The 23,439-nt window shown below is 41.3% G+C and overlaps 1 long non-coding RNA gene across 1 annotated transcript in view; it reads left to right on the top strand.

Moving 5' to 3' along the window:
* The window catches only part of LOC142603467 (uncharacterized), a 99,801-nt gene that overhangs the window by 20,800 nt on the left and 55,562 nt on the right, over window positions 1-23,439 (top strand). Inside the window, exons 2-3 of the long non-coding RNA XR_012837397.1 lie at window positions 1,024-1,160; window positions 3,733-3,880. This is a non-coding gene — a long non-coding RNA (uncharacterized LOC142603467). The remainder of the gene's footprint in view (window positions 1-1,023; window positions 1,161-3,732; window positions 3,881-23,439) is intronic.

Raw genomic sequence — 23,439 nt, 5'->3', positions numbered from 1 at the left:
AATGTTGAATAAGAGGAAATGAAAGAGCAAGCTAAGGAACACGATCTGCATAACACAACTGCCTGATTCTTGCTACTAGATAACATTTAGAAGGCTTTCTGGTTAATAAGTGCAACGGGTGGGAATAGCTGTGTGGGAAGAGCTGGATACAACCTTGTGCCAAAAGACCCGTTAGTGAAAGACATGTCAATAAATTATAGCCCTAGCAGAGGGTCATTTTGTGTGTCAAGAGGAAAAGTTGATTGCCTACTGCCAACCCTCTTTCTCTCCAAGGCCTGCACATGTGGTCTCTTTCAACTAGAACTCCAAAAGGCTTTTTGGGAGCAGCAGGAGAGGAACAGAGAATTTGTTGTCATTAGCATTTGTCAGGATTTTAAAAAGAAAGCTAAAGCAGCCTGTTGAGAAATAGCAATAGCTATAAAGACACTCCAGAGGAGCATTAGAGAAATTGTATGGAAGTCATCTTTACAGCTGAAGGGTTCAGCAGAGTATAGAGTATCATGCGTTTTGGGGCTTGCCATGGGAAGATTTGTGTAGAAGGAAGGGGAAAGATCTTACATGCCCTTTGCAAGCACTGTAGGACAGGCTGAAGTCCCTGGATAGAAGAAAAGGTCCTAATCTTGTAAATACTGTTTTATCTCCAGATTGAGGTTCATCTCTGCTTCAGCTGACCACAGGATGCAGTTCTGCTGTTGTCTCATCTCCTAACAGTCTAACACCAGTGGCTGGGATGGAGGCATTTGTGATTTACCAGCGTAACATACCAGACTTATTTGGTGAAGGTCACCTGCTCCTGTTTCTAGGCAAGCTGTCAGTGTGGTGTTGAAAAACTCATTGCCTTCTCCCTAAATGTTTTAGCCACCTTCTTTTTTCACTGAATAGGCCAGTATGTTATAACTTCTTGGCCTTAAAGGAGCTACTATCAGAGGTAGCCCAATACGTAAAGAGACTCTACTTAAATTTTTGGTCATCTATGTAACTCCTCTACACAGTCTATTTATTATTTTTGGCTCATTTCTTTAGGGCAGGAGGATGGATTCAGTGAGGCAAATGGAAAAGCACTCACTGCATGTACTTCTACTTGGATAAAACAAGCTGTTACAAGTCAGCTTTGAGGAAGTGGCTTGTGCTGTTGCCTTCCCTTACTCTGAAAACTCAAGGTATGTCAACTATACCATATCCTCCACTGAAGATTTCCAGTAGTTCTTTAAAAAGCTCACAGCCTTCTACCATGAGAAGGATGGCTTGTACATTCTCACCTTTCTTCACCTGCAATCACAAACAATTTCTTTTAATATACCTTTAACATAAAAAACCCCATTTTAATCTCTCAGGTTTTATCGTGGTTTTAACTTGAAAAAATACAAAACTTTGATCTCTTGTACCTACTAAACTTTTATATGTATATGCCCTGATCACTTTGTTTAGAAGTGGATTTAATGCATCTTAATGCTATGCAAACATCTCAGATCATAAAAAGTTCTGTGTAGGAATGGATGGTTGATGATTTCTCTATACTCAAATTTTTTACAGTATTATAATATATAACAATATATATAAAATATATATAAAATATAACTATATATATATAACAATAAGGTGCCTTATTGTTAGCTGTACCAACATAAATGTGCTAGTTTTGTTGCATATCTTAATGATTAGGTCCAGACTGGTATCAGACATCCTCTGTGCTAGCTTCTGCCTGTTATTTTAAGTCTTCTTTTGTGCTTTCATCACTTCCTTTTCCCTCTTATTCGCTATCTGTTAGCTGGAATTGATTTAAATTTGGTTTGCTTAGCCTGGAGAAGAGAAGCTTTGGGGACCTTACTGTGGCCTTTCTGTACTTAGAAGAGGCTTATAAGAAAGATGAGGACAGGCTTTTTAATAGGGCCTGCAGCAATAGGACAAGGGACAATGGTTTGAAATGAAAAGAGGGTAGATTCAGACTAGATATAAGGAAGAATTTTTTTACAATGAGGGTGGTGAGGCACTGGAACAGGTTGCCCAGAGAGGTGGTAGATGCCCCATCATTGGAAACATTCAAAGTTAGATTGGATGGGGCTCTGAGCAACCTGATCTAGTAGAAAAAGTCCCTGCTCCTTGCAAGGACCTTTAAAGGTCCCTTCCAACCCAAACCATTCTGTGATTCTAAATGGGAGTTAGAATTCTTGCCTCAAAATAGTGTGGGAACTGAGGAGGAGAATGGTTTCAGTGAGACAAACAGGAGAACAGTCATTGTGGGGACATCTACTTAGATGAAAAAAGCCAGTGCAATCCTAGTGAGTACATGTGAATAGACTAAGTGCATGAAAATATAACACTATTTACCTGCTTTCCTCCAGCATTTAATTAACAGCATGTAGAAACGGAGCCTTCCCACAGAAAATTATCCTCTTGTGATAGTCACAAACCCTAGGAGGTGTGTCCTAAGCAGAGTGTTTATGCTGAGCCCTCCACTTCTTGCTTCTCATACAGAGTGCTTGACTTGTACCTTGTCAGAGGCTTGTACAGTCAGAGACTTTGCTACCCTCCTCAGCCTGCTGGACGATGTTGTCTTTCATAATATACAGGGAATTCTCTCAAGGAGCTGTGCCTTCAGTTATGTTTGAGCAAAGAACCAGTCCGCTGGGGAAGAAAGACCACATCTGTTTCTTTGTTTTTACGTTCTGATGTCTGACCTATTTCTCCTCAAAAGCAAATCTTCCATCTGCCAATCCAGCCTCTGTGCTTTTGCAGCAGTTACAAGAGTAACAGTTGTATGGGCTCTGAAGTCACTGCACTTGTACCATCTATGCTGCTTGATACTTGAGGGTTGAATAAGCAGCTCAAGGTATAACAAAACAGATTTGGATTGCTTCACCAAAGCAGTGGGCCATCACAGAGCGGAAAGGTCACAGGTCATTCACTGATTGCACTATTTTTACTGCTGTAGCTGAAGTGGACAGGGAGATTTGCCACAGCTGGGTTTCTTATCTCTGGCCATATTCCTTCCTTTGCCATTCACTTGGGTTCATTCATTCTGATAGATCACTGAAGGTCTTCCTTGACCACTTGTGCTATGCTGTTGTTTTCCCCACAGCGATGCTGCAGGATTCCATTTGTTCATTAAGTTGAGATCCTGAAATGAAAAGTCTTTTTAGTAGATATTAGCATAGGTGATATTCTGGATTTGCATGTTAATGCACTGTGCAAGCATGTGAGTAGCATGGCAGAGAGCCATCCGCTGAACTGGCTGGGGGTTTGTTCCTGATACTGTAATGCTTTGCATGCCTTAGGGTATTAGAGTTCTTAGGTGCATGACGAATACAAGATGCTGGAGTGCCCAGGAAAACTGGCAGTCCCCTTTTGTGGATTTATCATGGTGATTTCAAGCTGCCACTTGCATTAGGAAAGAACCAGTCAGAAATGCTGGAGTTTCCAAAGTGGAAGCAACCTGCGTGGCAGCTGTCCTCTTTGATGAGACAGGTGCAGGTATAAGGAGATTGCTGCAAAAATAAATGCTTCCAGGTAGAAAGCCACAATTAATTTCCTGTAGTTGTGAGATTGAAATGGAGTTCAGGGCTGAGCTCATGGCTAAACTGAATCGATAAGGGACTTCAGATCAGCTTGTTAAATACTGGCCTTACAGAACACATAGGACTGACTGACTGTTGCACTAGCAGATCAGTTGTCACTTTCTGGTTGAAAATTGCTACAGAAAATGTCAACTAATGGCAAATTTTGTTTTTTTAGCACCTTACATCTGAGTGAACACCAATGATATCTGCGAAGCTCCTCACCCATCTCATCAGCAGCAAGGCATAATTTGCTCTCTGATCTGCTGAAAAATGAAACTCCTTACAAGTAACTTCTGCAAATATCCACCGTGGGCCCCCTGCAGGTAAAATCATAGTTTTCTCTACTCACCACTGTCCAATTGAACTCATTACAACAGCTGGGCTGGAGCTAACATTCTGCATTCCTGGAATGTTTTTTTCCTTACAAATGCACTTAGAGTCCCATTAGAGGTGTGTGATACCAAAATCACACCAGATTGCTACCTCAGCCATTCTGGTGCTAATGTTTTTGGGTTAAGTTGTACTGCTGCAGCTTCATTTAACAGTGCTGTACTATGTCCTGATTTAAAAGTCTGCAAGGCAAAACAAAACTGTGGCACTGTAGTTCCAATAGCTCTCAGCTGGATAAGCCTAGCTAGGTCCTCACACAAAATAACTCTTGATAGAAATCAGTGGGAAAGGGCAAGGATATATGGAATAGTTGGTCTGTTGTAATCTAAAGCTTTGGAATTTAGTAAGCTTTTTTTGATTAGTAGATGCTTTATACTGGAGAACTTGCTTTCTTCCAGAGGCTTACTCTACAGTGATGGACCATGTCTATGTGTGAAATGTCATAAAGTCCGTTTCCTACAACACCTCTGTAATTGCATTTGCCTTGCCAAATGGGTTCTGACCAATGCGTACAGGTATTTGTAATAAGCTGTCTTCAGCAAGGTATAATACCATCACACTTTTGCAAATGATGGTGGGAAATGGAGCCGTGGATGCTACTAAATCATCAGGTAAGTAACACTCCTTTAAGCTTTCCAACAATGATACTATATATTGGTGTCTGTGTGGTGGGTAGACCTTGGCTGGACACCAGGTGCACATCAAACCACTCTTATCACTCCCCTCCTCAGCAGGACAGAGTGGGAGAAAATAAGATGGAAAAAACTCGTGGGTCAAGATAGAGACAGTTTAATAAAGGAAAAGCAAAGGCCGCACGTGGAAGCAAAGGAAAACCAAAAGATTTATTCTCTATTTCCCATCAGCAGGCAATATCCAGTCACTTCCCAAGAAGCAGGGCTTCAATATGCGTAGAGGTTGCTCCGGAAGACAAATGTCATAAATAACGGACGTCCCCCCTTTCTTCTCCTTTCTCTTAGCTTTTATTGCTGAGCAGACATGAAATGGTATGGAATATCCCTTGGGTCAGTTTGGGTCAGGTGTCCTGGCTATGTCGCCTCCCAAGATCTTGCCCAGCCCCAGCCTACTGGTGAGGAAGGGGGAAATGTTGGAGAGACAGCCTTGTGCTGTGCCAGCACTGCTCAGCAGTAGCCAAAACACTGGTGTGTTATCCACACCTTTCTACAAAGCACAGCACTAAGGAGGGCTGCTATGGGGAAAATTAACTCCATCTCAGCCAGACCCAACACAGCCTGATATGTCATTGCATGAGAACCTGCTGCAAACCCACAAAATGTTCCAAAGAATTGCCACTAACAGCACTGTGACAATGTTAATAACACAAATGATGCATACAAATGACTCTGCAGCGATGGATGCAATTCCAGCTTTCACTGTCAAATTCTGAGTGATTATGGATCAATGAAAAGCCACCTTTCTGCTCTGGAATATGTTTGATGGCAGACCAAGTGGAAAACCAATGCTTTTTGGGTTAAATTTTTAAAGTGGGCACCATATGCTTTGTGAGCTAGCATGTGGGTTATGTTTGTAGAGTATTTAAAGCAGTAATGTTAAAGCCTCTAACACTCACTGATTATCATCAATATCTTTAATCTCCAAGCTGCACAAGTGTGACAAGTCCAGATTGTTCTCTAAAGCACAGCAGAAGCAGCAGCAGCAGCTGAGGGTGGTTATGCTATTTTGGAGCTGATCCTTTTATTTCTATCAGTCTCTTTCACTTCCTCTTCCATGCTTTGAGATTCCTTGCAGGGTAACCTGTTGACTGCCCAACACAACTGGCAAACAGTCTTATGTTCTTTGAAAGCATTGTAAATGAAGCCATAGCCATTCTTGCAATTCCTGCATTTTGTATGAAATTAATAAAAAGGAGCTAAATATGTGCACGTTTAAGAACACACCTTTGCCAATACCAATGTGTTCCTATTTGCAGTGTAAGCATTTTTGTGTGCTCTTAGTTTTTGAAGTAAAAACTCTAAATGTAAATTCCAGGAGTAGGAAGCTTTATTTTTTATGTTTATCTACCTTGCTACATTATTCTAAGAAACTATTCTTCCTTGCCTGACAAATCACTGTAATTGTTGCCCAGTTTCCAGTTTTGGTGTAACGGCAGAGTATGTTACATCCCTTGGTAACGGTCCAATTATAAAGTTTCAGTATTTACAATATGTTTTCTAGATTCAGTAGATTTTCCCCTTTTTATCCTGATCACTTTATTCTGCTTCATCAAACTGAACCCGAGTCCGTTAGTAAGGATTTATTTCTAGCTTGTTCAGTATTTACACATTTCTGCTGAAAAATCTGGAATGTCCTGTAGTGAAATTCTACAGTAAACAATTGTTTATTAGTATGGTTGCCAAAAATTATAGAGTGTATAACATTCCTGTGAAATACAACGTGACTATCCCAAGACTAAAGACAGCAGTCTGTGCTAAGGCAAATACACATTCAACTATGCAGACTGAAATTTCAATACCATTTACCACTACTATGTTTTCTGCAGTCATTGGAAAGCTATTGAGAAAAGCGCTGCTGTCTGCTAAAAGTAGATGCTATGAATAAATTACAGGGGATATTTTCAAGCTATGTGTGGAACTTAATGTTTCAGGGCCAGACCTGCAGATCTTGCTCAAACTGTAGTAGGATGTGAGGTTTATCTATGAGGTTGGCAAATTTTGTACCAGAGTTGTATTAGAAGGATTGCTGTATTTTGGCAGTAAAATTATTTTTCTTCTCAGGATGCCTCTGTATACTGCAGGATGCTAATAGCAATAGGTAAGTTCATGGTGCATAAATGGTCATCTGGGAAAACCAGAAGCACATGTCGCTGCAAAATTGTGAAGAATTTTGCCTCATTTCTAGCTATCACTCTTCTTCACTGAGGCAGACCCGCGTATTGGTACCTCCTTCCTTTCTTTCGCTGCGTTGGGCCCACGCAGGATAGTAATGGTTGTTTTGTACACTGAAGCCTTTAGGACAGGGCATCAGCATGTGTGGGTTATTCTGTTACTGAGATAACTCGTGTGCCAGAAAAAATCCAAACCCACAACTCTTTGTGGCAGAGTTTCTTTCTCTCACCCATGATAGAGGGAATCAGAACATCTGTAACTGCACACCCCTTCAAATGGAGTAGCAGGAGAAGAGTGCATGACAATTGTACTGTTTGAGATTGACCTTTTCATTTGGAACAGCTGCATTTCAATGTAAGCAAATTTGAAAAGTGCAGAAAAAAGAGAGCTTTAGGATACAAGACTGAGAGCCAAAAGACATGGGCTTTGCTCTCAGCTCTACCATGAGCTTCCAGGGCTGCCTTTAGATAAATACCATCCCTGCTCAGAGCTCCAGTTTCCCCAGGTGTGAAGCAAAGATAAGGATTTGCAAAGAATTAAGTAATGTTTGTAAAGGGCTTAGATGGTAAGGAGTGAAGACACAAGGAAGCCCTGTATTGCTGTGGCTTTCACGCTTGGCCCCTTTGGTAGTACAAGCTTTTTACTTGTTCTTTAACAAGCAAATGGAATGGATCCTGGGTTTGTCTGTCATGAAGCTAATCTGACAATACTGCTTCATCAGGAGTAGTAACCATTAATGTCCTTTTAACTTCGTAATCCCTTTTCTTTTTTTTCTTCTCCTTAAAGACAAAGATCCAGATGTGGCTAGAGTGATGAATGCATCTTGAGCAGTAACTTGCATCATCACTACCTCAAAGTGAGAATCATTAAAATCACATTAAGGGTTGGCAGAAGCCCATTAAAGAGTTGGGGACTGGCTGGACTTCCAACTTCTAGTTTTCAGGCTTCTGCAATTTTAAAGTATCCAGACTCGCAGTGCATCACAGGAGGTTGTTAGTGAGATTCCTTTTTATTTTAATTGCTTTGAAGGGACTTAATGGAAAATAAAATCTAATTTCAGGTTTAACAAAGTTTTGCTGGCAGTCAGCTTTGTTATGGCTCCTGTCAGTGAGAGCTGGATCCCTGTTTGGAGTCAGCTTTAGCCCAGCAGAAAGCCCAGTCTTATGGCTCTCCTGTAAGACCCTCCTGCGCAGAGTTCTTGGTGTTCCTGTAACCTTCTGGTGGTTACACAGAGTAGTGAGAACAAATGTGAAGTCTACGTAGACTTACGTAAGAGAACAGAAATGGTTGTTGTTTCTGCTTCCTGGCAGATGCTGAAACTCTGAAAGTGCAGACAGTGGGTTGGTTCTGAGAAGAATCAATTGGGCAACCCCAGAACAGTTGTCTGCAGGAGCATGGAAATTCAAAGTAGAAGCTCTTTGGTCCTATTTTGGTGGAACAGAGCTGGATGCTTACTGTGATTTTAATGTCAGAGGCACTGAGAAAGCTGGCTCTTGCTTGGAAACTATTTAATATATAACATGGATGTATTTGATCTCTCTCAACTCTTTAAAAATTAAACATGTTAAATGTAAAGAAGGGTGGCCAGGACAGATGTGCGGGGCATGTGGTTCTGTAAATACGGGAGTGCAATAAGCATAAGATCTTCAGTATGAGTGACTTCCCTCCAGGTTACTTCAAAAGTGTTTGGGTACGTCAGATCTGTTCCTGCTGCAGTGCAGAGAGGAATGGAACTGAAAACACTGGAGGAAAAGGTCTCACAGGTGGAGATGCAGGCACAGCCTTAATTTTTGCCTAGAGAGATGCTCCAAACTTAATAGTTTTAATTTAGGGCTTTTATAGGCACTTAGCTTGGGACGTAGCAGGCACTGGAAGATTTTAAGCCCGGGGTCTGATACCAGAGCAGATAGCTGGGAGATAGGAACCCCATCTTGGGTAGGGAAGGTAGTGGTGCCAGGGATGAGGTGGAAGTCGAAGCAGTATCTTTTTCTAGTCGTGCCCACATCAAGGTACAGGAGTGAGTGACAGCAGGGAGTGCTGCCAGTCACCATGATGTCGAGCACAGAACTGGCAACAAGAAAAACAGACTTAGAAAGGCTTGCATACCAATGCTGTAGTCACAAAATGGTCTGTAGCGAATCTAGTGCATCTGCTACTACTAAACCTAGACTTCCAACTCCTGCTCTGCATTTGGGTTTCAGAGAGCATCACATAATCTTCATATGAATAGCTGGGCAGCATTTCACTAAGAAAGCCTTCTAGAATTTTTTTGATTACCTGTCTCTGGCAGGTTGTGTGTGAATGCAGCATTTGTTCCTTTTCTTAAGAATTCTTTAAGACCACTTGTCATGACCTGGCCTTGCTAATAAAAATGGTGACATGTAAACAAAGAAACAGCAGATGGCAACCAAGAGCTTGACTTCTAGTGCACACAGTGCAATAATGCAATGATAATAAAGGAAAAATATGGAGGATAATGGAGTAATTCCCTCTTCTTGGATTTACAAATGAAGTATTTGTATATAAAGTAACAAAAAATTTTACAGAGCCATATGCCTGACAACCTGGGGTTTTTTTTTCTGATTATATTACTTGATCTAGTAAAAGATACTACTACCTCCTGTAAACCTTGCTTCCATCAGGATCCCAAATTAAGATTTTTTTTCTTTTGCCTTACCCAGCATGCCAGGGTAAAATTTGTTATTTCCAAGTCAAAGGAAGCAGTTCCTTCTGTCTCGTCAGATTTGGGTTTTGTAAGCTCCTTTAATGCCTCTGGTTCTATCATCTGCACTGTGTGGAAAGCAGTAATTTGTGCTGACATCATCTAACTGCCCTAAAGGAAAAAAGATGTTGCATATCACCAAGGAAAGGGAGAAATTTATCTATAATTTAGGACAATAATGGGGTTTAATTCACAAAGTCTCATAGCATCTCACATACTGACAGAGTCTACTATCATTAGCAATGTCTTGGGATTCTGTTCGGTGGATATAATCAGTTATGACTGAAAGGAAGTCATTAAGAGGGCCTCAGTTTTGTAACCACTTCTGGGGTTTATTACCCTTTGTGGCAGTGGTACTTATGAGAACGCAGGACTTGTTTGTTTTTCCAGGCAAGAAAACCCACACAAATTATTGACATGTTGGGGGGTGGTGGTAGTGAGGTGCTGATGCTGAACAACAGGCAAGGTCCCTTTCTCCAGCAGCAAGCCAGGGTGACAGCCCAGATTGAACCGATGGACTTTTGGTGGTTATTTGTTGTTCCTTAACCTGCCAGGCTTGTGCAATTAGTCACTGCTAGAGGACTAGCAGGAAGGCAGGTTTTTTTGCACTAGTTGTACAGTATCCCTCCACTGTAGGATATTTTTCAGGTTGTAGATTGTGGGATTTGGGGTAGGACATGGTTTTGGTTGGTTGGTTTCATATTGTGTATCCGTTCCTTGTGTTTAGTACATTTCACACGCACCTCTGATTACTGGCTTTAGTGCTGTATACAACAGCAGCACTACTAGCTTTTAAAATGCTGCAGAATGATGGATGTTATGCTTAGGCTGGATTACAAAACAGCCATATGCATTTGGGAACAGGCCACCTCTTCCCTGCTGCCAGTGCCTTGTGCAGGCTGAGTAAGTAACCACATGCTTTGATTAGGCTTTTTAGTCCTGAAAAGCAGAGCCGTTTAAGCCCAGGATGGCTGTTCCAGGGATCTTGTTGCGAGGCTCCTGCCTCAACCCTGCATCATCCAGTTTAGAGCTAATGGTACCCATCTGCCTTGGCTGTGTTAGCCAACACAGCAGCTTTCACTGTAAGGCTTTTCCTTTTACCGGAGATGAGGACTCCCTGTTTAATACTAATACGGCACATTTGGGTCACAGATACTGATGTACTTTGCAGGCACTTGAAGTACAACTAGTCCTGTTTTATAAATCAGGAAACAAAGTAAAAATAAGAGAGTGAAATTTAGGCCAGTTGTGTAGAAACTTAGCGATGAGGATTAGAATATAGTTCTCAGTTCTCAAAAATTTAGTCAAATACCTGTGCTGCTTCCTTAGAGAATGGGATGGATTTATATCAAATCCAAACCTTCCTGGTATTTGAGAGATGAGCTTCTTTGACTTGTTCCTCAATCCTAGCAGAGGGCTGTATCTAGTTTCAGAATAGTCTTCCAATAAATAGACGACAGATTTACTACCCACTGCATGCCGTTTGCTGTTAGGTTCAGTATGTTATATATACAGCAGATGGAATGACCTATGTTCTTGGTTCCTGTATGTGTTAGGGACACAGGAAGATTTTTTTCTTCATAAGAATTTAACAATTATGTACTTGTGTAACATGTGTACATATGTAGACTCTAAAACCAGAACACATCATCTAGTGTCCTCCCTACTACAGACCACAGGAGTCTTACCTCTCCGACATAACTTAAGGTTAATCTACAACATAATTCTTAAGCTTCACACCTTTAAACTTCCATAGTTTTTAACTTCTTAAGACCTCAGATGATGAATAATGATATCCTTAAGTAGCAGGGTTCTGATGGTTAATTAAATGGTTAAAAGTTTGTACCTTATTTCTGAGTATCTTTATGTCCTTGTCAAAGTTCCATTTGCACTCTGAAATCTCCCGTTAGATAAGTTTTAGACTTTTAGCTTTCTTTTGGATGAGTAAAATAGATCAGGTTTCTTGGTGTCTCATTAACAAGCAGGTTCTTTTTCCAGACCATAAATCATTCTTGAAGTTCTTTGAGTAGTTTGTCAAGGTGCTTATAGCTCTTGTGTCCACAATGTTGGGTGGTGGTCTCACTACATGTTCAATGGATTACTTCTTTCTGAATATTATTTGATCTTTGGTTGTTTATTAAAGCATCACGTTTGTTCTTTCAGTTACTGGCTCATAGTGCAGCCTTTGTGTCTTGGGATGTTGTCTTCAGCTAGCATAGATATATTATAGCTCATCATGTTATATGACGTATAAGGCAATATATTGCCTCTAGTTTAAGAAACTAGGTTTCTGTTCGAAGAGATGACGTTTCTGATTCAGAGGATAATACATCTGTTTCAGCAAATAATAGATCAGACTTGCTGGGTCATTTATTTGCTTGGTAAGTAGTACATATAAGGTAATTAACGAAGTGTCTGGCTTAGTACATAATCTGATTTTTTTATCCTGAATACTTAACTTGTGCATGTGCATGAGGTTCATCTCTAGCTGTCCATAAAATCTCTGTCAAATTGGTTTTGTGACATGTCTATCCCAGTACGTGTTCAAACACAATAGTTTCCCTGTTGTCACATAAAATACAGCAGCAGCCCCTCTGAATGCAAACGTGAGCTAAATATAAACATATAATACGTTTGCTTGTCAGTAAAGATGGTGTATTTTTAGAATTCAGCTAGAACCTTACAATTTCGTGTAAGTAATTGAGAGTCTCGAGAGACTACTGTGTCTTGGATAGCCAAAAATCTATTTTGAGTTCTACCTAGTGCAATCTACGCTTCCATCTGCTCCTTATTTCTGGCAGTCTGAAGCATGCCAGCATGCAAGAGAACAAAAGCAATCCCATTTTGACTAGGCTAGAACTGCGTCTGTGATTTTCTTGGTACAGTCCCATTTGAGGCAGTAGGAGTAATTGATTTAGCAGGATTGGCACAAAACCAGACAGATCAGGCCGGATCAACGCCAAACTAATTTCTTGAGGATTTTTCTTGCTGAAAATTTAGAAAAAAAAATAAATTCATTTTGTCATCATTCCAAACAAAATGCTTTGATTTTGTATAGGTTGTAAACATCGCAGTCTCTGAACGGGAGATATTCTGGGGTGGAATGCTTCCAGTCTCTGATTGCTACTGCTTTGCTTTCCCAGAGCTTTTAAAATATTCATACTCCTCTCTTTCCAATTCCCCTACTTTAAATGGCCACTTTCCAATACCAGGAGCAGAAGACCCACCTGATTTGAAGCATGTGCAGTCATTTGAAATTCAGAGCTGGATTGGGTATTTCTGCCTGCCCCTACCTCATGTTATACAGATGTGCCCTGACTTGATTTACATACCTGTCTGTTCTACCTAAATACCATTTTGTTGAGGTTTCAATTACTTCTGAATGCAATTAGTTTTTGTAACAACTGTCAGTGAGAGGTTATTTTTCATCTGAAGACAGCTGCTGAATGTGAGCATCTGAGAGAAAAGTGAATCCTTTGTCATTAGAGCTGTGAGGTTCGTTCAAAGGACTACATGCATCTTAACAGCTCTCCTACTGCCCTGGGTTCCTTTAGTCCTTGTGCTTTTAGAAGATGATATGCTTGGGCTGCTGTCATTGAAACACAGAGCTAAAGCAGTCTTAGAATGTGAGATGAAAGGGGCTGGAAATCAAAGTGTTGGAAAACAGTTTCTCCAGGGATCAGTTCCACTGGCTGAGAAAGAGGGAGAAACTTCCCAGAGAGCTTATAATGCTTGATTTCTTTATAAAGGCTAGATGTGTCAGGATGAAGAATTTAAAATGCCTTCAACATAAATGTTTTAAAAAGAAAATGGAGCAAAAGACAGCTTAATCTGAATTGTTCTCAACCATTTTACATACAGGAATTTTAAGTATCCCCTAAAGAATACTTTTGTGTCAGTAAAGACATACATACCATAGAAAATGCTAGCATTGTACTGTTGATTTAACACTAGCTATTTTCTTCTCCCTTTTATGGTTTTGGAGAGGGGAGAAAACAAGTCCTCCTTAATTAGTGATCAGGTGCAGTGAGTTTCAACACATTGACTGATGGATATGACGTGCAGCTCCATTTACATGGAGGGAAGGGAGAGAGGCTGCTCTGCACAGCTGCATCCCATGATGGTTCATGTTCATTCTGCAGGCCCACAGCGGTGGAGGGATAAAGCTTCCAAAGCCTGTGCTGGAAGGTTCTGCTTGGCAGGCTAATATTAGGGAGGATGAAGGAGTGTGCTGGTAAGATGGGGAAGCTGCATTTGTTTGGTTTTTGTCATGACAAACATCAATGCATTTTTTCCCAATTGAAACTGAATTTTGAAATTTGAAAAAAAAAAAAAAGTTGTTTTTCCTCAGTTAAAAAGCAAAAGTGTTTTTGACTGAATCAGATATCTTTTGCAAAATTTCCCATTTTGCTAAAGAGGTCATGCTCCATCAGAAAACTGGCTGTTGTTTATCGATCAGTGTAAATAACTTGTCTGTACATGAGTAGTACCCAGTGGTCGGTCCTTTCGGAATATGCATCTATCTCAGCAATATCCTGAGGTGGATTTGCTTCTGCTTTATATAGAGGTAGGTGAAAAAAGTGAGGAAAAAATACCTAGGTTTTTAAAACAGGGGGAAACTTCCTACTTATGTTTAATCCTTCAAAATATTGAAATGTAATACTTTCTGTGTTAAATTCAACTCTTATGTAGACTGGAAGACTAAGGAGAGCAGGGTACAAGTGAAATGATTACTACAAAGAATCAGGAGTAAGGTGGCATAGGACTTTCATTCTGATTATTTCAAACTGGTTTAGATGTTTTGCACTTGTTTTTTGCACTTTAACAGAAAAATTTGTATTTTGGTGAGAGGAAGCAGAAATGTGGTGTTTCTTGAAGATTCATCATCACCCTTTAATTGAAGATGTGAGATTGACAAATAAAGAGGCTAAAGGCCTTTCACAGTGCCTCTAGCAATGTCAAGGGAAGCTAGGCTTGATAAAGTGTATCCTTCTAAGATTCAAAAATGTCTCTTTCAGATAAATCCCTTGGGTTTTGCTTAATTCTCACAAGAAAAAGCTCTTTTTTGATATGCAAAACTTATGATACATTTATAATCAAACCATCTCGTGTTTGCCTGAGACTAGTGGCTCTTTTCTGGCTTTGGGCTACCAACACTAGGATCAGGAAGGCCGTAGAAAGTGAGTGACTGGCACAGGAGAGCAGAAATGCGTGGATTAAAAAAAGATGCAAATATGTGTTGAAAATGAGACTGACTTTTCAAGTCAACAGAATTTGCCCTCTGCTCTTAAAGCAGAACTGTAGGCCTTTGTCAGCTGGAGCTAAGGAGGAGAGAGTGAGGGAGAAGCTGTTCAATAGTGCACAGAGGCTTCGAAGTGGTGACTTTGGGAAACTCATGCTGTATGGAACAGCTCTTTGCTTACAGAGGAATTATTCCAGACTTTTTGTGACAAAGTGGACCTCTCGATGAAACAGGCAATTTCAGAGAAGGATGGTCACAAGTGAGCACAGAATAGGAGCATGTGATGTGTTAGCTTATTTTGATACTTTTTTCTCTTCACATTCTTCTTTGGCTGTCTGACTGAAGTCAATTGCTGTGTGGTGGGAGAAATATCACATTCCCCACCTTCCCCAAGTTCTGCCTCTGCCAACTTGTACTCAGAGCACTCTCCTGCCTGATGTCTTACTTCCCACTCCCCATCCCATGTTTGCATGAGTTCCTTTGCTAGGGACACCCCCAAAGCTGCGGAAGTAGAATTGATCTGAGCACACACCCCATTAGTATGAAGTGCTGCTTCCTGTTAAACCAAGAGCAATGCTGTTTATTCAAGTTATACTCTCCAAAGCACAGCTGAACTACACACGTGAGTCTGGCCTGCTTGTCCTGGTACTTGTGTAGTGTCTGAGCATGGGGTAGCAAGGTTGTGAACCTGCAGGGAACTGCAGATCCCACAGGTCTTTTTTTACCCTTATGCTTTGCCAAGCAATTATGATTGTCACATTGAGGTTTATATTGGCTTCAGTGCTCTTTTATAAATTTATCTTTTGGATGTTTCTTATTACCTTATTATGTGCACTTGGAAAACACTTCAATTAAAGGAGATTAGTATTTTATTAATGTGATTCATATCCAGGCTGTTTTCAGGCAGCTGCAATAAGATGAGGTGGAATCTCAAAGAAAGTGGTACAGAGGATAAAAGACTCCCACTTGGAGAGGTTATGCCTCATACTTCACTCTGTAGTGCAGTTTTCACAAAAGATAGCTTTGAACTAACTAGTAACCACAATGCAAAACACAGAAATACTCTGGTGTGTTGCTGTGTGTATGAACGTTTGATAAGTGCTGGAAACAATGCAGTGCTTTCAAGTACGTTTGAAGGGCTGTCTGTGCATGCAGTCAGTATTTCTGCAGTATTGTTTTCCCAGGAAGTTATCGACAAAGAAAACCTCATTATTTTGAGAGGTTGTTGACTGTACGAGGAAGCTGAGATGCAAAGAGGCTCAGGTGCCATCCTGACAGCCTTCTCTGCACAGGCAGCTGTTGTAGCCACCTGCTCGTAGCTACTCTGCCACCAGGAGCAGTTTGCAAGATGGGGGTCAAAAATGAGATGTACAGAGGTTTTGGAGGTTGTGCTATTCAGCTCTGCAATGCCTACAAGTCAGACAGGTGTCTAAAGAGGCAGGTTCCACAAAACTGTAGGCAGCCAGCTTGTGAAGACATAAGGGCGGCACTTTTATAGGTAAAGCTGCTAGCGAATAGCAGAATGTCTGGTGGGATGTCTCTGAGTATGCGTGGGAGAAGAGTGGGAGAATCCTTTGTCACTTGTCTGGCAACTCTTCAAAGTATCTGAAAATTTACACACTACTTTGCCTGAGGGATTTCTCTCCCCTGCTGGTTGCCTATCTGCAAAGGTATTGAGGTGTTTAGAAACCTTGCTCTGCTGATAAGCAAGGCTTCAATAAGCTGTGAAGTTCCAAAGTTATTGGGGGCTGAGCGGACAGGAATGTGACATGTATGAGAAGTCTTGTTTTCTCAGGAAACAAGGCTAGGAATATAAAGCATAAAGTCACGACCCACAGGAGTTAAGGAGCTGGGTTTCTTCTTGTTGCTGTGACCCTGCTTTTACTTGCTTTTTACTCATAGGGCATGTTTTTTTAATATTAGGGCAGCACTTATATTGAATCTTATTTCCCCAACCCTTCCTGTTCTCCTTTTAAATTTCTCAGCGTTGGCTAATCCCAATGTCTGTGTGAATTTATCCACAGGACCTCTTTCACTGTTGAGTTTACAGACACATCCTTTCCTCTCTTGTCTTCTCTACTCTTTGCACCTTCTTACTCCTCCCTTGCCTTTACCCATCTCCTCCTCTTTTTGCCTAACACTTCAGCTGTTTCTGCTTCTAATTTTATCACACCAGTGGGGGACCAGCAAGTTGGCAATGCATGAAACCATTTCACTGACGGCTCTGGCTATGTTTGCCAGCAGCCAGCTGGAGAACTAAATGCTGGTAAGTCAGAAACAGTCTAGTTCCATTGAATTCCGTATTACTAAGAGATCCAAACCACCACCCCTTGCCCTTGTGTCAGCTGATCCATTTCTCCTTACTTATCTCAGAGCAGCATTACTGTTGGCTTTGTGCACTTACTGGCTAGACAAGAGACATAGGGTCGGTCTCAGTAGCTAAGCGTGATCAGATGTTATGTTCTTAAGCAATGGTTCAGGCCATCCTGAATAGTGCTGAGCAGGTACCATGTTGGCACAGAACTTAAGGGGAGGTGTTCTGGGGAAGCTCTTCACTTTTATTACTTACCTGTAGATTTACAAGTGCTCTAAGGAGGGAGGCTGGGTTCAGAAAATAACACATGCAGAAACTCATAGGCCTCCACATGAGGAAGGCTGGATTTCACTATTACTTAAACATCAATGATTTCTTCCCTGTCAGAGGTCAATTATGCTAATTCTGCAAACTCATGTCCTAACCTGTGTGCAATCTTATGTCAGGTGGGCTTAATTAGCTGGGGTGAAAAATGTATGCTGTAAGTTTGGCAATATGCTATTAGAATTTCTGGCTACTGGCTTGCTATTTATTGCAAGCGTTATTGGTTTAAATAAAAAAAAAAGTTGTGCTTTATTTTTACTTCTATCACCATTTAGAAAACAATTTGGGTCCATCATCAGGTTACTGAAGGGGCAATTTTCTGATGAATGCAGCATAGCAATAGTTGATTACTTTTGTAAGGCAAAAGACAAATAGCCCAGCTCCTGAGATGTGGTTTCAGAGCCAACTGTGTATTCTACTACAAAGATTGCTGTTACAGTATGGCTCACAGGAGACAGCGTTGAACTGGTTTCTGGTGTGTGCATTGCAACTGACTCCTTGTGTTAGGGGCTTCTGGGGGAGTTGTCATGTGCTGCTCCTGTTTGGCTCATGATATTTTTTAATCTTGCATCAATTTAAAAAATCAAATTAATCTACAATTATAAAGGATGATTACCTGGCTGGGTTTCATTTCTGATAATTTAGTTAATAAGTCATCCAAATAACAGGAAGATGGGAACAGCCAAAAGGCAAGACAGTCCTTATCATTAATTTTTTGTTATATCCAGGAGTTTTGTCTTAGCAGCAGGAAAATAAGCCATTCCTCTTAACTGAATTCAACAGTGAATAGAGTTGACTCAGCTGGTTGCTTGCTCTTTCATTAAGAGCATTTGGAGTAAGCCTGAGCCTTGCTGAAATCACTGGAGCTTGTTAGCAAGCAACTAGCAGAGAGGAGAGCCGTGGAAAGAAATCCTGGTTTTCCCAAAGATCTAGGTGGTTGTGTGATGTTTCCTTATGATTCTCCTCATGACTTTTCTTTTCGCATTGGTGGTTCAGCAGGCGGTTTGGCACTGTGGCACAAAAAGAGCGTGTTCTGCGCAAAGAGCTCTGTATCTGAAGTTTGACTTTGTCTAGGTCAGATCCATTCCTCATTCTTCTCCACTCTTTCTCTGTGTGCTTGAACAAGTCACTTAGCTTCTCTCTGCTTCCTTACTGGGAAGTTGAGAGAATAAATGCATTATAAAGCTGGGAAACTGTTAAATGCTGTGTTAATAAGGATCATATACATGCATTTAGGTAAACAAACATCAGTAAAAATCTCTAGCTGTTACAGTGGTTGTGTTACACGTTCCAAACTACATGAGGTGGTTTTGCTTATGTTGCCAAAAGGTGGAATAATAACCCAAAGTAAATACACAAACCAGGGTTGTTTCAGTAGGGGAAGACCGCTATAGTGCGGTGGCAATTTGCACTTCAACTCAGTCACCTGACCTGGCTTTTTCTTTGGGATGGAAAAGCTAACCCTGCTGATCTTACCTGTTTTTAGGAGTGGGTTGGAGGGTAGGGAGTATGGTTACTTCCTCCATTTCTTAGTTAGTGAAAAGTCAAAGCTCTTCAACCAATTGCAGGTCCAGATCTAAAACCAAAGGGTAAGGAGATTGTAGAAGCAGGTTTTCTTCCTTTCTCTGTGTTTTCTTCCTCCTCTTTCCCCTCTGCTCCTTCCACCTCTCTCTTCCTAGTCTGAATTTAGGTCCTAAATTCAGTCCCCATAGATAACACAGTAATGCCATTGCTGAATTACATGAGTAAATTACTCTTATTGTTTGTTCTTTGTCAATGTCTTGTATGCCAAATGGAAAAAGGAAAACATTTAGAAAATAAGAACATAAATCTGCCAGAATTGCCAAACAATTCATGAGCAAAGTATGCCCGTGAAAACTAAGAGTTTGCATTTTATTATGGATTCTATATCAAGTATGTGGTGCCCCTTCTTCATGACAAATTAACGTGAACCTATTCAGCTTGATTCATGTGCCAGTCTGAGCTTCACTCACCTGGATATTCAGTTGCTTTAGAAGTCCTCCTAAAAATTGGTTTAGTGGTGTCTGCTTCAGGGTAGCTTTATGCAAAGGACACTAGCCCAAAAGGAGCTGTTTACAGCAGCTTGGAATATCAAGCCAATGAGGTAAAGACTAAAATGTTTTGTATTTGAGGAGAATGGAAATTCCAACTCCCAAATGCACTGGGTTTATTGGAAGTTGGGCAGAAGGTTTTGCCAGAGTGTGATTTTTTTTCTGACTTTTTAACAGAAAATTCACAGATGTAGGCAGAGGAATAGAATAAAAAAATCCAAATGCTGGACAGTATACCTTTCAGGGATGATATTTTTGGATGCCTGCTCTGGTAAAGGTCAGTTCTTTTGCTCTATGAGATTGAGTCAAACTGACAGAAAAGGGGGAGAATGAATTCTCGTAAGGTGAAAATACCCCTTGGGTTACAGACAAAGTGCGTCTAGACACAGAAGCTCCTAAGTGTGAATCTTCATGCAGTCAGCCTCTTATTAGTTAATTAGTACCTTCCTCTATTTGGGCCATAATAATCAATTGAAAAGTGAAGTTCATTTCTCCATCAGCCATTTATCAGTTTATTACCAGCACAGCCTGATAGATGACTTGTGAGGATTGCAATATTGACCACTTTCCTAAAGACACAGAAGTGAAGTGACTTGCCCAGAAGTTGCACAGCAAGTCAGCGATTGAGCCCGGAGCATGCCACCCGTGGCTCGAGTTAAAATCTTGTCATCCTGCTTGTCTTTCTCACCTCACAGAGAGAGCATACAAGCAAGTTTTCTGTTTTGCGTATGGCTGGGTTTGTTCCTGCTGTGATCGGGAAAGAGAAGATTTTGCACTGCACTGTTGGTGTTCCTTTAGAGCCTCCTGCTGCTCTACAGGAAAGACAAACCAGAAATTGAGGGGAAAATGTTTTCTGTCACTGCTGCTCATAATGTTGCAGGAGAGGATGATTACATCTCCCCTTGTGACCTCAGAGCAGCATTAGAGCTCACTTCCACACTGTGACCTCTGAATAACACCTAGATGTGACCATTGTGGCAAATATTTATTGATTTCAGACCTAATAAAGGAGGAAGTTTTAGACTCCAGTCCTTTGTTCTGTGCTTGAAAGGCTTGTGTAGCTTGGTACAGTACGGGCTGTGTTCCTGCTGAGATCTCCTCGAAGTCTATAGCAGCAGCATTTAGTGTCTTAAGTCCCAGGCTTTGGGAGGGACTTTGGAGGTAGACCTGCATTAAGAAATCTGGGCAAGGCCATCATAGAGGTTATCTGGATCACTATAAATGATGTTTTGAAACCTGCCTTTCTGGGTTTGTCATCGCATACTGTCTTTATTTTGGGGTCTGATAGAGGTGTGTAATAAGAGAAATATTTGGGCGTGTTTAACAGCCAGTGAGGTCATTCGTGGGGAGCACAGGAAAAGTACGTGATATTGTTGTGTGCATAGGAAGGTGAGGTGGCTGGGGAAGTCATTTGGTTGTGCTTAGCAGGTTTTTTTGGAAGGGCTAGGTAAGCATGAATTTAGCTGAAAATAAAACCAAACCATCCCTTTGACTTGAAGAGGAAGCTTGGCTGGATTAATTTCTGTGCTTCCCTTAAGAAGTAGGACAAAGTCAGGGAAGCGTTTCTGGGCTTGTAAGTGCTCCAAGCACCACTCCTGTTAGACCCTTCTCTCTTTGTCCTGCCGAATGGCACAGCCTTTTTAAGTCATCACCATGCTATGCTTTGGGCAGAATTATCCCTGATAGAATCTGAAGTCAATGAAAAGAGGAGCATGGATTTCTGGAAATGCAGTTTCTGTCCAGCCTGCCTGTATTCATTTCTTCCTCTTGCCTTTGTCTATGACCTCACTCAAAACCGGTGTGGTTAAGTCGGGAGTATTTTGGGACACTGGATTTGTGCAGCAGATGCCATGGAAGGCACATAGTGCTGGATGGATTGTTTTTTCTAGCCAGTGCGTACGTTAAGTACTTGGCTAAATCCTTTTGGATTAGATAAGTGAGAGGGAGTGAGACTATTTCTAGAGGGTATTTTCTTTCTATGCCCCTGATTTTTGTGAACTTACGATCTTGCTCTGAACTGGAATCAGCATGTTTGGCACATTTGATCTTTTCAATCTATTCCAATTATAAAGATTTGAAGTAGCATCCAAAAAAAAGTGCTGATTCCTTCAGGATGACACTCAGCAGTCAGCACAGCACTTTGTCACAGCTCTGCTTGCCAGCGTGCTGCATGCTATTTATATCTCTTCTTATCTTTCCCAAGTCCTGGCTGGAGGAGAAGCCCAGCAGGCTGGGGTTTGCAGATAAACCTCACATGTGCTCTGGCGCTCACATTCATGTCGTGTGTGCTGTAATACCAACAATGTCTTTCACACTAACGCTCAGACATTCCTAAAACCAGCCATCTGGAACACTCATCCCCTACTCCTTTGTGATAATCGTGGTCTAACCACCTTTTCTGATCCAATTTTTTTTATGTTGTACTATATGCAGGCTCTTGCATATTTGACTTCCGTGATTATTCTCAGATTGATATAAGATTCAAACAGATTATATCTACACTAGCCTTAAGTGTGGAGTAAGGGAGTGAGGTCCAGAAAATTCAAGACACTCTTCAGACCTGTTGTTTCAAGTACGCAAAGTCTTTGAAAATGTGGTGGCTGCAGTGTGTGTGTGCTATCATCCCTTTTGAGGCTTTTTGTGGGGAATGGAACAGTCTTGAGTTAGATGAGAGATGAGGCAAGTGGATGCACTGTGAGAGAGAGCTGTGAAGCTGGAGGAGGTGGGAATGGGGGCTGAAAGTAGAGAAGTTTAGAAATCTGCCTGGGAGGGCTGTGCAGAGGTGCTGTTGCGAAATAGCTGGGAGAAGGTGCCACCATGAGTGCAGGATCAGAGAATAGCCTATATAGACTGTGAAAGAGAAAGATGAGGCCAGGGAGGCAGCTGTGAGATGAGAGGTGGGCCTGAGAATTGAGGAAGATGGGGCTGAGCTCCAAGGAGGGGAAGAAAGACCTCTACGAGCAAATACTGTAGTTAAGATCTGGGGATGAAATGACTGAAAACAATGTCGTGAGTGTGCAGAGTGGGATTATCCTGCAGATGTGTCTTAGAAGCTGGATGTGTGGAAATAGAATTCATTTTACCTCTAAGAGTCACTGAACTGTCTGTGAAGAACGAACAAGAGAGAAGACAGGATCAGCAGTGTGCGACCTGAGACTGTGAAGCTGAGAGAAATGGGGTCTGGGAGGCCGATACTCTGTGACACTGGGAAGAGGGTGTTGTGAACAGAGCAGGGACAAGGCCACAGGGACTTTGAAAGGGAGGGATTGGAGTTTGGAGTTAGAGGCTCATCTACCTATCTAGAGGAAACAGCATCTGACCCTTGTAAGTGCAATACTCAATGAGTGCATTTCCCATGGTTTTTCATAACAAGTACAACCTTTGTAGAAATGCCTTGAGATATTTCAGTTCCCATATTTCTTCCCATTTTCCATTCTTCTTTCCCTGATTTGCAATTCCAGCTGGATGAGCTGTCAACATGACCACCTAAGTTGATTGACAAAATACCTGCTAGACTGACTTAACTGGGATTCTGCCTTTCCCTTTAGAAAAGTCCTGGTTTTTTGCAAGAAGTAATAAGGACGCATCAGAGCCCCAAATGTGTGCTGGGGCTCCAGGCCAGTCCCACCTTTGCAAAAAGGAGCTTACTGTAAAATGTAGAGTTTGTTACTGACTGTAGCAGGGAGGAAGGAGTATCATGGTAAAGTCTCTCCTGTTACTTTTTTGACACATCAGTAAAATACCAGAACTACAAGTATTGCTACACTTTTTTAAACAGAAAGAATTACTATTCATGAGTTATAATTTGTATAGGCTTGTGCATTTAGTTTGTTAGGATGTTTAGCTTTCCTTTCCATTCCTCCTGCCTTTATAGGCAATTCTGACATGATTGGATTTGTTAACAGAGTCTTCAGCTGAGATCTGTACGTCATCCTGTACTAGCTGCAGGCTCAG

This window comes from Balearica regulorum, chromosome 12 (genome assembly GCF_011004875.1).
Source record: "Balearica regulorum gibbericeps isolate bBalReg1 chromosome 12, bBalReg1.pri, whole genome shotgun sequence".
Classification (NCBI taxonomy): Eukaryota; Metazoa; Chordata; class Aves; order Gruiformes; family Gruidae; genus Balearica; species Balearica regulorum.
Note: the sequence above shows the minus strand (reverse complement) of the source record. Positions and strands in the feature narration are given on the sequence as shown.